Source organism: Poecilia reticulata, chromosome 2, assembly GCF_904066995.2.
Source record: "Poecilia reticulata chromosome 2, P_reticulata-male-v2, whole genome shotgun sequence".
In the NCBI taxonomy this organism is placed as follows: Eukaryota; Metazoa; Chordata; class Actinopteri; order Cyprinodontiformes; family Poeciliidae; genus Poecilia; species Poecilia reticulata.
Window position 1 is genome coordinate 18,180,088 of NC_088831.1, and position 13,469 is coordinate 18,193,556.

General features: G+C 37.1%; 1 long non-coding RNA gene across 3 annotated transcripts; it reads left to right on the forward strand.

Moving 5' to 3' along the window:
• The first annotated feature begins 4,564 nt into the window (after window positions 1-4,564).
• On the forward strand, window positions 4,565-12,701 carry LOC145548533 (uncharacterized). Of its 3 annotated transcripts, none has more exons than XR_014084542.1 (7): window positions 4,565-6,616; window positions 7,247-7,321; window positions 7,824-7,896; window positions 8,292-8,363; window positions 10,112-10,183; window positions 11,443-11,514; window positions 12,318-12,701. It is a non-coding gene; the product is annotated as an uncharacterized LOC145548533 (long non-coding RNA). The 3 variants fall into 3 exon arrangements; XR_014084544.1 differs by lacking the exon at window positions 4,565-6,616 and having other exon boundaries at window positions 6,873-7,321; window positions 12,318-12,374; window positions 12,445-12,701; XR_014084541.1 differs by lacking the exon at window positions 4,565-6,616 and having other exon boundaries at window positions 6,873-7,321.
• Window positions 12,702-13,469: the final 768 nt, after the last annotated feature.

A 13,469-nucleotide genomic window follows, 5' to 3' on the forward strand; every position in this document is an offset into this window, starting at 1 on the left:
CCTTTCTTCCCCCAAATGTAAAACAGAGGCGTCTTCCTGTACGGTTTAAAGGGGCAGTATTATGTAAAAATCAACTTTTTAAATATTTTTACATCATGTTATGCACTCATTACAAATCTACCTGCAGTGTTGCTTTGATTCTTTCTTGCATGTTAGGGAAATCCTTTAATCTCCATGGCAACCATTCAGTTGCCCAAAAACGTCTGGGTGGACCTAGCCCCGCCTTCAAGGACGAAGCTTCTCTGAGCTGCAGTGTTCAAGCTTTCACCTCACAGCACTCAGCTCCTTCAGACTAGCCAGCAGCAATCAGCAAACACCTCTGCAGAGATTGTTATAAGAGCTACTGCTCAGAGCAATGCTGGTAAAAACATTAAAGGGTTAATAGAGGAGCCATGTTGCAATGACTTCCTGAAGGTGGAGTTTCAGAAAGAGTAGGAGTTTCTTAAAGAGACAGAGACCCAGTAACGTAGTTACTTGATTGTTCTATAAAATGGCACTATGTGCCTGGAAAACACATAATACTGCCTCTTTAAAATATTAGGAGGAATCATAGATGTAAAATATTAGAATGTATATATATATATATATATATATATATATATATATATATATATATATATATATATATATATATATAAATTTATGAAAGTCAAAGTATTGACTAGAATCTCACCTGACATGTCTATAATAAAACACCCTTTACTCTTACAGCGCCTTACAAAAGTATTCACAATTTTTACACGTCGCCTTAAGATTATTAACTTCAACGTATTTTTTTAGAATTTGGTGCAATTGATTAAATGCTTTTCAAAAACTGTTTACAAATAAAATTCTGAAAAGTGCCACTATTTTGTCGATCCACCTTTCAATTCCACTCGATGTAAAGACAATATGTAACCGAGCAATTAAAATTAAGATTTCATCGCTGCCATGTTCTCAAAAACCCGGGTTGTAGCATCATTCATTTTTAAATGTTTGAGAGGTGAGGCTCCTCCGGTGCTCAGTGACCTTGTGGTTCCTCTTCAGTGTGGAAGTTTAGTGACTCATGGTGCATTCACCAACAACTACTTTTTTACACAACATATTTTTCTCTGTGCAAGCCATGACTGGGTGAAGTTCCTTACCAGAGGACTTGAAGCCTTTTCCAGTCTGGCACATTTTTAGATTAAGACTGAAGGAGTTTGTTAAAGTAGAGCAGGTTTAGGTTTATAGTCATGGTTAACAGTCAGCCTATGATGCCTATTGTTTCACTGTGGTCTGTTTTAAGTTAATTTTAGCATTTATGTTATGTATAACATTTTATCTTGTATGCTATTTTATTGTCTATTAAACTGTTTTATGTTGTGAAAACGGCTTAATGGAGACAAGCGTTGCATATTAGTTAAGACTATAAACTTTTAGTGTTCTGATTTTGTTTATGCCTAACACATGTCCCCGTGCAAACAATAGAAAGGCCTTTATATTACTCAACTAGTGTTTTTACATAAACATACTGACATTTTTCACCCAGTCTTTGCCAAACAGCTCTGGCTCTCACAGACTCAAACTGAATAAGGAACATCTGTAAAGAAGGTCGCCATAGTCCGAGAAGGCAGGAAAGATGGCAGCAGCCGACATTGTCTTGTCAGCAAAAGTAAAGAATGTTCTGAAGCACAATGTCAGTTTTAACTTTCCGATAATGGTCCCTACAGGAGAGCCTATCATCAATCAAAACTCCAAGGTACTTGCAACAAGGCAGCATGTTGATAGTGTTTCCTCATAAGGAGAGCAGCCTTGGAGGCATCTTGGAAAAAAATTGTTTGAAAAATTTAAAATTCAAAAAATTCAAATCTATATGATGACATTCCACAACATTACAAGCAGTCTGTAAGCCCCAGTAGTACAGGACTGTATCGTCAGCATAGAGGATGACTTTAGCTTCAGGTACATGTCTGCCTTGTCTCCGTGTAAATACTGAACAAAGTCGGGCCCAAAAATAGAGCCCTGAGGCTCACCAGAAGATATGCTTTTGTTCTTAATAATAAGATTTAGGTCTACACTTTCACAAGGTCATTCTAAGATATGAATCTGCTTTGAGCTGAAACATTTCCGTGTTGCTCTGGGTCGCTGCTGAAAGGTCCATCGTCACCCTGATGTCAGATTTATTGGAGCTGCTAACAAAGTCACCCAACATTTAGCTCCATCCGTCTTCCATTAAAATCTGCATGCAGTTGCACGCTACACATTTTATATATTTATTCATAATAATAAAATGATTTTTTTTCCCTTTTACTTCACAACTATGCACTGCTTTTCTGTAGCTCCGCTACAAAAAAAACATAAAACATATTTGTTTGTGGTTATAATATGAAGGAAATATAGGGAGGGAGTTTTAAGATGTGTGTGTGTGTGTGTGTGTGTGTGTGTGTGTGTGTGCGTTGGTAAATGTGGTTTAGCAGGACATTTCGTCAGAATACACACAACACTAGCAGGACATTTTGAATTAACGGGACAGGAGCGGTGTCCTGCTAATTTTGACAAAAATCTAAAAGCGTAGAAAGGTTTCTATTGGTCTGCATCCCCAGAACCAAGCATTTTGAAGCAGAATTTAGCTTCAATGTACCACAAATCTTGAATAAACTTCCAGAAAACTGCAACACAGTTGAATTCCTTTAAATCAAGGCTAAAACTACACCAATTTACAGATGACTCTGAATCTTAATCATTGTTAGATGTATCAATACATTTTATGTATATAATTTTATTTTTGATTTTACTTTGAATTTAATTTCTTTGTTTTTCTTTTATGGTAAATGTATGTTATTTTTATGACTATTTAGTTTTTTGATGTAAAGCACTTTGGCCTTGTGGCTGAAATATGCTATACAAATTAAGTTGACTTGTCAGCAGTTTTCAGATCTTGCCAAAGAATCTCTGCTGAGTTTATGTCTAGACTTTGACTTTGCCATTCTAACACATAAATATGTTTTTATTTAAACCATTCCATTGTAGATCTGGCTTTATGTTTAGGGTAGTTGTCCTTCTGGAATGTGAACCTCTGCCCCAGCCTCAAGTCTTTTGCAGACTCCAGGTTCAGGTGTGTTCAGGTTTTCTTCCAAGATTACCCTGTATTTGGCTTAGTCCATCTTACAATCAACTCTAACAATTTTCCCTGTCCCTGAAGAAAAGAAGCACCCTCAGAGCAAGATTCTGGCACCACCATGTTTGTCAGTGGGGAAGGTGTGTTCAGATTGATGTGCAGTGTTTGTTCTCCACCACAAATAGTGCTTTGCATTTTTGCCAAAAAGTTCATTTTGGTCTTGTCTCATCATTTTTGCTGTATCCCAATATGGCTTTTGGCAAACTGCAACTTCTCATAGTTATAGGGACTTCTTATAGTTTTCTTTATACCATGGCTTTTCTATTGCCACTCTTCCATAAAACCACATTTTTGCAGTGCATGACTAATAGTTATACTGTGGACAGATTCCCCCACCTGAGGTGTGGATATCTCTGCATTTCATCCAGATCCACCATGAGCCTCTTGGCTGTATCTCTGATCAGTGCTCTTCTTGCTCAGCCTGTAAGTTTAGGTGGATGACCTTTTCTTGGTAGGTTCACAGCTGTGTGATTTGCTCTTTCCATTTCCAGATGATTAATAGAACAGTACTCTGTGAGATGGCCTAAGCCTGCTTTAAGCTTCTCCACAACTTTATCCCTGTCCTGTCTGGTGTGTTCCTTGGACTTCATGCTGTTTGTTCCCCAATATTCTCTTAGCCAACTTTTGTGGCAGTCATAGAGGAGTTGAATTTTTTACCATTAGCAGTCAACTTCTGAAGACAATTGGTTGCATTCAGGGGACGGGGGCTGAATACTGGACTTTTAGCTTTTATTTTCCATAAAATTCTGTGAAAATATATTTGCAGTTGTGACAAAATATGGAAAAGTTCAAGGGCTATGGATACTTTTGCAAGCCACTGTACTTACAAATAGTAAGGCAAGTCCAATGACAGAAACAAGGTCCAGACAATCAACAGGTATGCACTGACAGCTCCATTTGACAAAGTCTTAGACTGAACCACAGCACAGAGGCAGTATTCATGATGGCACATAAGCAGGTCCCTAGAACCAGAGCAATAACGACCCAGATTTGTAATACCAAGCAAGATATTCAGTGAATGCTATGCAATGAGTCCCCTGAGACAATCTAGTAGCTAACACCAGGATGCAAGATGGTAGCATGATAAGAACACATGGAACGCCACAACCAAGTACCCAGAATAGTGTGAAGAAACATCTGAAGGGAATATAACCTTGAACACACCTCTTTAAAATGGGAAATGCCACACAAGGTGGTAGAAAACGAACAAGCTAAGATTCTGTGGGCCTTCCATATACAGGAAGACAAAACAGGAAAAGCAAACCAACTGAACATGGTGATCATTGAGCAGCAGAGCAAAGCAGTTGTTATGATGTAGCTATCCTGAATGAACAGAAGGTACAGAAAAAACTAGAGAAATACCAAAGACTAAAAAGAACCATCATCCTCCTAGAACCTGAGAAAAATTTGTCCACATAAGTGGATGACTTATTTTGGACTGTCTAGTCCACAATACTAAATTTTGTTCTAGATGGGGTCTGGTGTCCACACGTTAGGCCATTATTTTATGACTTAGTGGTGGTGGAAGATTATAACACATTACAGGTTAGACTCAAGATGTTCAGTGTTTCTTTTGTTGTGTAAGTTTACAAAAGTTAGCAACTGTATAGCTTTACCATGGTGCTAAACATGGTGATTTAAAATGAATAAGTATTTTTCTGAGAAAAATGATGTCCAGATATCATGTAAAAAGATAATTCTTTGTTTTTGCAATCATTAGGTCCCAATCAACCCAAATATCAGATGAATTAATAATGCATGCCATGCAAGAGTTTGGGTCTTAGGTGGTTACAAAGAATGTGGAAGTTGAAGTCAACAGTAGTGCCTGTGGTCACTGAAACCCTCAGGGTAATGACCCCTAAACTGGAAGAGTGACTCAAACAAATACCTGGAGATACATCAGACCTCTTGATACAGAGAAGCACACCTTTGGGAACTGCTAATATACTGTGAAGACCACTCACGCTCCAAGGCTTGTGGTAGAGGACCCAAGCTTTTTTTTTTATTTAATTTCCCTTTTAGGATCAATAAAGTATTTTTGAATTTGAAAGAAGGGATAACCAGTCATGGAATAATACATAATTACAAATATAAAAATAAAAAGCATTTATTTAAAAAATATTTAAAGTGCCAAAAATATCATGATTACTTATGTTACTGTTAGCACAAAACTTTTAAAATGTATATTTTGTCGTAATCTCAATGTCGCTACTCTGCATACATGTAGATTGTCTAGGTAGTCTAAATTGTCTATTGGCAGGTACATCAGCCAACCTTTTTCTGCAGGTGTTGTGTCTGCCATTAGACAACAGTTTATGTTGGATCTTTATCATAAAAACAAGTGTTTGGAACTGCCCTGCTGCTGAAATGTGCTATACAAATAAACATGATTAATTGATTGAACAGAAATGATTAAAAGAAGTGACAACATTGCTGGTGGGAGATACCATCTAACTGTTGCCTCTTAAATAAAGAAAAATGTATGATAAACTATTTAACTTTGAAATATTGAATGAAAGTTACAAAATATTACTCAAATAGTTTTTTCTTGTTCCTGGAAAAAAATCAGACCTTGTGTGCTTCAGAAACAAAATGGAATTCTCCTTTTGTTGTATCCCTCCTCCTCTATCAACTTGGTACAATCCGACAAGTCCAGGTGCAAGCCATTAGTATTCATTTAACTTGTTTCATTTGTTTTGCGTGGAGAAAGAGGTAAGACTCATACAGAATCTCTTAAGACATTTAAGTACATATAGTTTAGTAATTTTGCAGAATGTTGTAGGTTACTTGATGCTTGGATACACCAAAGCATCTGATTTGCAGCAGTTTAGCTAGTAATTACCAACCATGTTAGCCAATGTACCAGAGTTTAAAGGGAAGGTGGCTCACTCCAGAATTAGATAAAACTGTATTTGGTCATTTTCTGTACATCAGTGAGTGATATTGTTTCACGGGCACAAATTATCCTAGATAGTAATCATTAGTATTGAGATGATGTTTTAATTTTTTTAAGATTTTGAGAACCTGTCAATAGAAAGTCAATTATGTAGAACTGTGTACTTCAGTACATCATTTTCGCATAAAATAACACCAAATCATATTATGTACAGCAGGGGTGTCAAACTCAAGGTCTTGAGGGCTGGTGTCCAGCAACATTTAGATGTGTTTCTGATGTCACATGGCTGGATCAGATGGGATGGTCATCAACTTGACTGCACTGAGGAGCTATTTCAGTAATATACTTAAGGTGTTTTAGACCAGACAGACATGTAAAAGTTGCAGTACACTGGCCCAGGAGGCCTGGAGTTTGACACCCCTGGTGTACAGTATCATGTTGTTACTCAGTAACACATTCTCTGATCTTTGCAGAAGATGTCAGCAAAGAGGTCTCAGAGAGCAAACATGATTCCAATTGTTATTGCTCCTTAGGTGAAGATAAAGAAGGATTTGATGTAAAATATCCCAATTCATTTAAAGGTGAGTTGTGACTTTATTATGCATAGGATTCCAGTGTTTATTAAAGGATTGTTTTTTCCTTTGTTTTGCTTTTTCACTTTTAAACAATTTTTATACTACACATTATTAGCATAGATCATGTTCGATGATCATTATAATCAGAATACCTTTCTTTTTCCAAAGGAGACAAGCAACTGCTCAAAATACAAAAGCTTATATTATATATATATATATATATATATATATATATATATATATATATATATATATATATTACTCAAATAGTTTTTTCTTGTTCCTGGAAAAACAAGGAACAAAAACAATAGGGAGGACTGTTTTCATATATATATATATATATATGAAAACAGTCTGAGGACTGAGTTTTGAAATTACAAGTACAAAATAATGAGTTGCATTCAGTTGACAAAAAATGTTTAAGTAACCACAGAAAGACATACAATTAGATCAATTGACTGATTTTGAAAAATGTTAATTTCATTTGCTACTATTTGATATATCTGCATTGTTTGAAGTTTATCCTACTTATTATGTGTACCTACAGGTAGAGGTGTGTTCAGCTAAAGGTGCTTTGCTCATACAGTTGGTGGACTTTATTTATGGAATAATTCAGTGTACATCCCTTCATTTCAGATTTCCAAAGTTGCTGGTGATGTAAAGTGGCTGGTGATGTGGACATGCGGATCCTGTTCAACCAACCCTCCAGAGGTAATTTTGGTCTCCAACGACCAACTTATTCTCTAAAATAAAGTAATTGAAATGATATTAAATATTGTTCAAACACACATGCGTTGTGTAATACTAGATATGTTAGCTGCATAAAAAGGAGGACTGAGTTTTGGAATGACAAGTATAGAAGAATGAAAATTACATTTAGAAGCGCACATACACACAGGTCCTATGTAATACTCAAAATGTAAGGTGCAGGAATAGGGAGGACTGAGTTTTGAAATTACAAGTACAGAAGAATGAAAGTTACATTGAGAAGCACACATACACACAGGTACTGTGTAATACTCAAAATGTAAGGTGCAGGAATAGGGAGGACTGAGTTTTGAAATTACAAGTACAGAAGAATGAAAGTTACATTGAGAAGCACACATACACACAGGTCCTGTGTAATACTCAAAATGTAAGGTGCAGGAATAGGGAGGACTGTTTTCTACATTGGGAACAAACTCACATATAGTGAGTGTTCTTTACATTTCAGATTTCTAAAGATGAACTGTGTCAGGCTGGTGACGTGGATGCATGCGGATTCTGTTCAACCAACCCTTGCATAGGTAATTTTGGTCTCCATCGACCAACTTATTCTCTAAAATAAAGTAATTGAAATCATATTAAGTACTGTTCAAACACATAGGTGTTGTGTAATACTAAATATGTTAGCTGGATTAAAAGGGAGGACTGAGTTTTGAAATTACAAGTATAGAAGAATGAAAATTACATTTAGAAGCGCACATACACACAAGTCCTGTGTAATACTCAAAATGTAAGGTGCAGGAATAGGGAGGACTGAGTTTCGAAATTACAAGTACAGAAGAATGAAAGTTACATTGAGAAGGACACATACTCACAGGTCCTGTGTAATACTCAAAATGTAAGGTGCAGGAATAGAGAGGACTGTTTTCTACATTGGGAACACACTCACATTTAGTGAGTGTTCTTTACATTTCAGATTTCCAAAGATGAACTGTGTCAGGCTGGTGACGTGGATGCATGCGGATTCTGTTCAACCAACCTTGCAGAGGTAATTTTGGTCTCCATCGACCAACTTATTTTCTAAGATAAAGTCTTTGAAATGATATTAAGTACCAGTGGTCCCCATCCTTTTTATCACCGCGGACCGGTGAAGACTTGGCCATTTTTCTGTGGCTCGGTTTCTTCTTTTTTTACCCCGAATTTCCCCTTACAACAATCTTAGAACGTTGCTTGCGATAATCGTAACCGTTCATCCTGCCATCTATGGCTTGTTAAGACTGATCGCATCCAGTCGTTGGAACATTGGGACTGCTCCGATCTAAAATCGGGCATATTCTCACAGCTTGTAGGGTTTTCCTTGATTGGGAGCTAGAACTCAACCTGTTCAATTTGACAGGCAGCCAATCAGAAAGCGCTGTGACGTAGCTCATGGAGGGGAATCCCAAACAGCTGAGCTGACATGCCCAAAATGAGTCCGGTGGACATCGGAGATATGTGGAAACAGCATGAATGTTTATTCAGCATTTCGTACAAAGAATATCCACAGAAATGATGACGAGTGGAGTTGGAGCAAAATTGCTACCACAGTTGATAAACCCGGTAACTTTTCAGCTATCCATCATTAAATTAACGTGACACAAGGCTATTCATTCAGTCAAAGCTTGATGCTTACACTAGCTATATGCATTGCAGGTAGATTGTAGTTGTGACATCATTTTGTACTAAAGCCTGCTCACATGGCAAGATTTGCTCCTGTTATGTGGCTGGACACATAAACCTGTTGTACTTTTATCAGCTCTGTGGTCACAGAATTTGGAAAATCGTCTGACAATCCTAAAATCTTGCCGTGTGAACCAGACTTAAGACTTACAAGCTATACTCCTCTTTTCTCGTCTCGATCACTGCCATAATGCTTTCTGACTCTAGTCGCTATGCTAACGTTCACACATCCCTTCAATATAAGATTTGAAAATGCCACAAAAACGAATATTTATTTTCATGAAAATTTTAACTTACGACAATGACAAATTAATGGGAGTCCTGAGCTTGTTTCTCTGCAATGAGATGATCCCACCTTGGAAACGATGACACACAATGCAGAGGGTGTAATGGCAAAGCAGTTTGAAGCTCCATTGCCTCATCTGTAAGCCGGTACATATTATGCAGAGTGGGCTTGGAACATGGGAGTCACCTACAAGTCAAGGATAAATCCACTCTCCTGTCTCTGGTCCTTTTCCCCTTTTTTAAAGAAACTTTCCAAACATATCGCTTTCTTACTCATTGTGGGCTCAATGTTGGTGAGCAAGACGTAACAGAGAGAATCCGGTTAAAGGGTTTTCAAAATAAACGATCCTCCATACTCAGACAATATGTAAACCAAAAATATTTTTCTTGTGCGGCCCGGTACCAATTGGTTCACGGACTGGTACTGATCTGCGGCCTGTGGTTGGGGATGACTGTTAAGTACGGTTCAAACACACAGGTCTTGTGTAATACTTGATATGTAAGCTGCATAAAAAGGGAGGACTGAGTTTTGAAATTACATGTACAAAAAAATGAAAGTTACATTTAGAAGCGCACATACACACAGGTCCAGTGTAATACTCAAAATGTAAGGTGCCGGAATAAGGAGGACTACGTTTTGAAATTACAAGTACAGAAGAATGGAAGCTGTTTTAGAAGCGATCATACACACAGGTCCTGTGTAATACTCAAAATGTAAGGGGCAGGAATAGGGAGGACTGTTTTCTAAATTGGGAACAAACTCATATTCAGTGAGTGTTCTTTATATTTCAGATTTCCAAAGATGAACCGTGTCAGGCTGGTGACGTGGATTCAGGCGGGTCCTGTTCAATCAACCATCCAGAGGTAATTTTGGTCTCCAACGACCAACTTATTTTCTAAAATACAGTTTTTGATATGATGTTAAGTACTGTTCAAACACACAAGTCTTGCGTAACACTTGATATGTAAGCTGCATAAAAGGAGAGAACTGAGGTTTGAAATTACAAGTACAAAAGAATGAAAGCTACATTTAGAAGCGCACATACACGCAGGTCCTGTGTAATACTCAAAATGTAAGGTGCAGGAATAGGGAGGACTGAGTATTGAAATTACAAGTACAGAAAAATGAAAGTCACATTTAGGAGTGCACGTACACACTGGTCTTGTGTAATACTCATCATGTAAGTTGCAGAAATTTGGAAACCTGAATTTTGAAATTACAGGTAGAAAAGAATGAAAATTACATTAAGAAACGCACATACACACAGGTCCTGTGTAATACTCAAAATATAAGGTGCAGGAATAGTGAGGACTGAGTATTGAAATTACAAGTACAGAAAAATGAAAGTCACATTTAGGAGTGCACATACACACTGGTCTTGTGTAATACTCATCATGTAAGTTGCAGAAATTTGGAAACCTGAATTTTGAAATTACAGGTAGAAAAGAATGAAAATTACATTAAGAAACGCACATACACACAGGTCCTGTGTAATACTCAAAATATAAGGTGCAGGAATAGTGAGGACTGAGTATTGAAATTACAAGTACAGAAAAATGAAAGTCACATTTAGGAGTGCACATACACACTGGTCTTGTGTAATACTCATCATGTAAGTTGCAGAAATTTGGAAACCTGAATTTTGAAATTACAGGTAGAAAAGAATGAAAATGACATTTAGAAACGCACATACACACAGGTCCTGTGTAATACTCAAAATATAAGGTGCAGGAATAGTGAGGACTGAGTATTGAAATTACAAGTACAGAAAAATGAAAGTCACATTTAGGAGTGCACATACACACTGGTCTTGTGTAATACTCATCATGTAAGTTGCAGAAATGTGGAAACCTGAATTTTGAAATTACATGTTGAAAAGAATGAAAATTACATTTAGAAACGCACATACACACGGGTCCTGTGTAATACTCAAAATATAAGGTGCAGGAATAGGGAGGACTGAGTATTGAAATTACAAGTACAGAAGAATGAAAGTCACATTTAGGAGTGGACATACACATGGGTCCTGTGTAATACTCAAAATGTAAGGTGCAGGAATAGGGAGGACTGTTCTCTACATTGGCAACAAACTCACATTTAGTGAGTGTTCTTTACATTTCAGATTTCCAAAGATGAACTGTGTCAGGCTGGTGACATGGATGTATGCGGATCCTGTTCAACCAACCCTCCAGAGGTAATTTTGGTCTCCGACAACCAACTTTGTTTCTTATATAAAGTCATTGAAATAATATTAAGTACTATTCAAACACACTGGTCTTGTGTAATACTCATCATGTAAGGTGCAGAAATTTGGAGGACTGAGTTTTGAAATTACATGTAGAAAAGAATGAAAGTTAAGTTCAGATGAGCACAGACACATGGATCCTCTGTAATAAACTGGATAGGTTCATACATTAGGTGGACATTGTTTTATTTTTAGAAACAATCATTCAGTGTTTATCCCTTCATTTTAGCTCTCCATAGAGATGCCTTGTCAGGCTGCTGAGTTGGATGCATGCAAATTATTTTCTGGTAACTCACCTGACATAAGTTTTATCTCAATGACCTTTTTATTTTCTAAAATAGTCATGAGAATACTAAGTACTGTTCAAACACAGGGTAATTACGATTAAAAACAAATAATCATAACAATTCATTGGTTTTGATACCTTCACAAGTGTCAGGATCAAATTCTTATTTTAAGATTACACTTTTTTCGGTTAACAGTGGTTAACTGTGTGTGAGATCATGATATCATCCATGATGAAATGTCAAGTTTAGAAAAATGTTTTATGTGAAGGACTGTTTTCACCTCTGAAATGGAGTGGTGTGTGATGTAAAGGTAATTTTTTTGAGAATGGGAATTGGGTTCATCTTTTGAATATGATCTTCCATGTCTAGTTGTGCTGTATGTTGAAATTGAGTCATAGTGCAGCACTGACTTTTTAAATACTTATGCTTACCTCCCTTTGTCAATTCTTACTTTTCTCTGTCTAGTTTGCAACCAGTCCCTGCACAAAATGTGTTATTGTAAATAAAAGGAGGACATCACTGGTAAGCTTTTAGTAGAAATATTCTTGCTGAAACGCTTTCAATGTATACAAAATATGTTTTTAATCAACAGGTCTGTCCAGAACAAAGTTCAAGTGAAGCGATATCATCAGAAGAGGAGTATGCTCCTGATTCCGTAGATGATTCAGACATCTCATGGGATGACAAATGCACTCCACAGAAATATGGACTAGTTATAGTCCATATTTCCATTTTTGGACTTCTTAATGCACATAAATTTTATGTTTTTTGTATGTGTATGCCATGGTCCTGATAAATAAAATTGGCCCTGACAATTACTGTTGGTGTCATGGGCGGAGCCAAGCACCTCATTATCGTTTGTCCTTTTAATACAGCATTGGGTCACATTCTTGTATTTTGAGTTCTGAAGTGTGTATCTAAATTTTTAAGTGAGATCTATGTTGTGTAGCTCTAACAAGATTTTTGACAACTTACTACGTCTTTCTAGCATAAGTGGAAAGGGGTGTCCGTTTAGTGTTGCAAAAAACTGGTTTGAAAAAAGTGTCCTGCTAGTACACCAAAACCAGTATAGGTGTGTGTGTGTGTGTGTGTGTGTGTGTGAGGGACTGTGTGTTTTTCTGCAAAGTTGCTGCTGCTTCTTGGTGTGAGAAAGCTCTAAAATAGTGACGTGAAATACAATTTTGTTCCCTGCTTGTCCACGATTTCTGAGAAAGTGAGTGTTGTAAGTCACTTTTGCTGCCGTAACAAGACAATGAATCTCTGTGCTGTTTTAATGTCTTGTTCGGTGCATGTTTTTTCATTTCCTCGGCAAATGTCTCCCAGTTTAGTTTGTAATTAAGGCCTATGTAAAGAAAAGTCAACCACTTAGTCTGCGATGTCTCAAAGCAAAGGAATGTTGCGCTTCTGCGCCAGCTTACAGCTGCTGCTGCAGTGGGCTCCGTGCAAAGTTAATAAAAAGAGCTATCTTAGGCTTTTTTTTAGGACTTATTTCTGACTCACACAATTGTATTTGTTGAAGATGATAGCTAATGCTTGGTGCAACACTGGGTTTGTTCTCCATCCACATCCAGTTTACTTTTAGCCTCTTCGTCAGAGGTTTTTCCTTCAGTTTTCCTC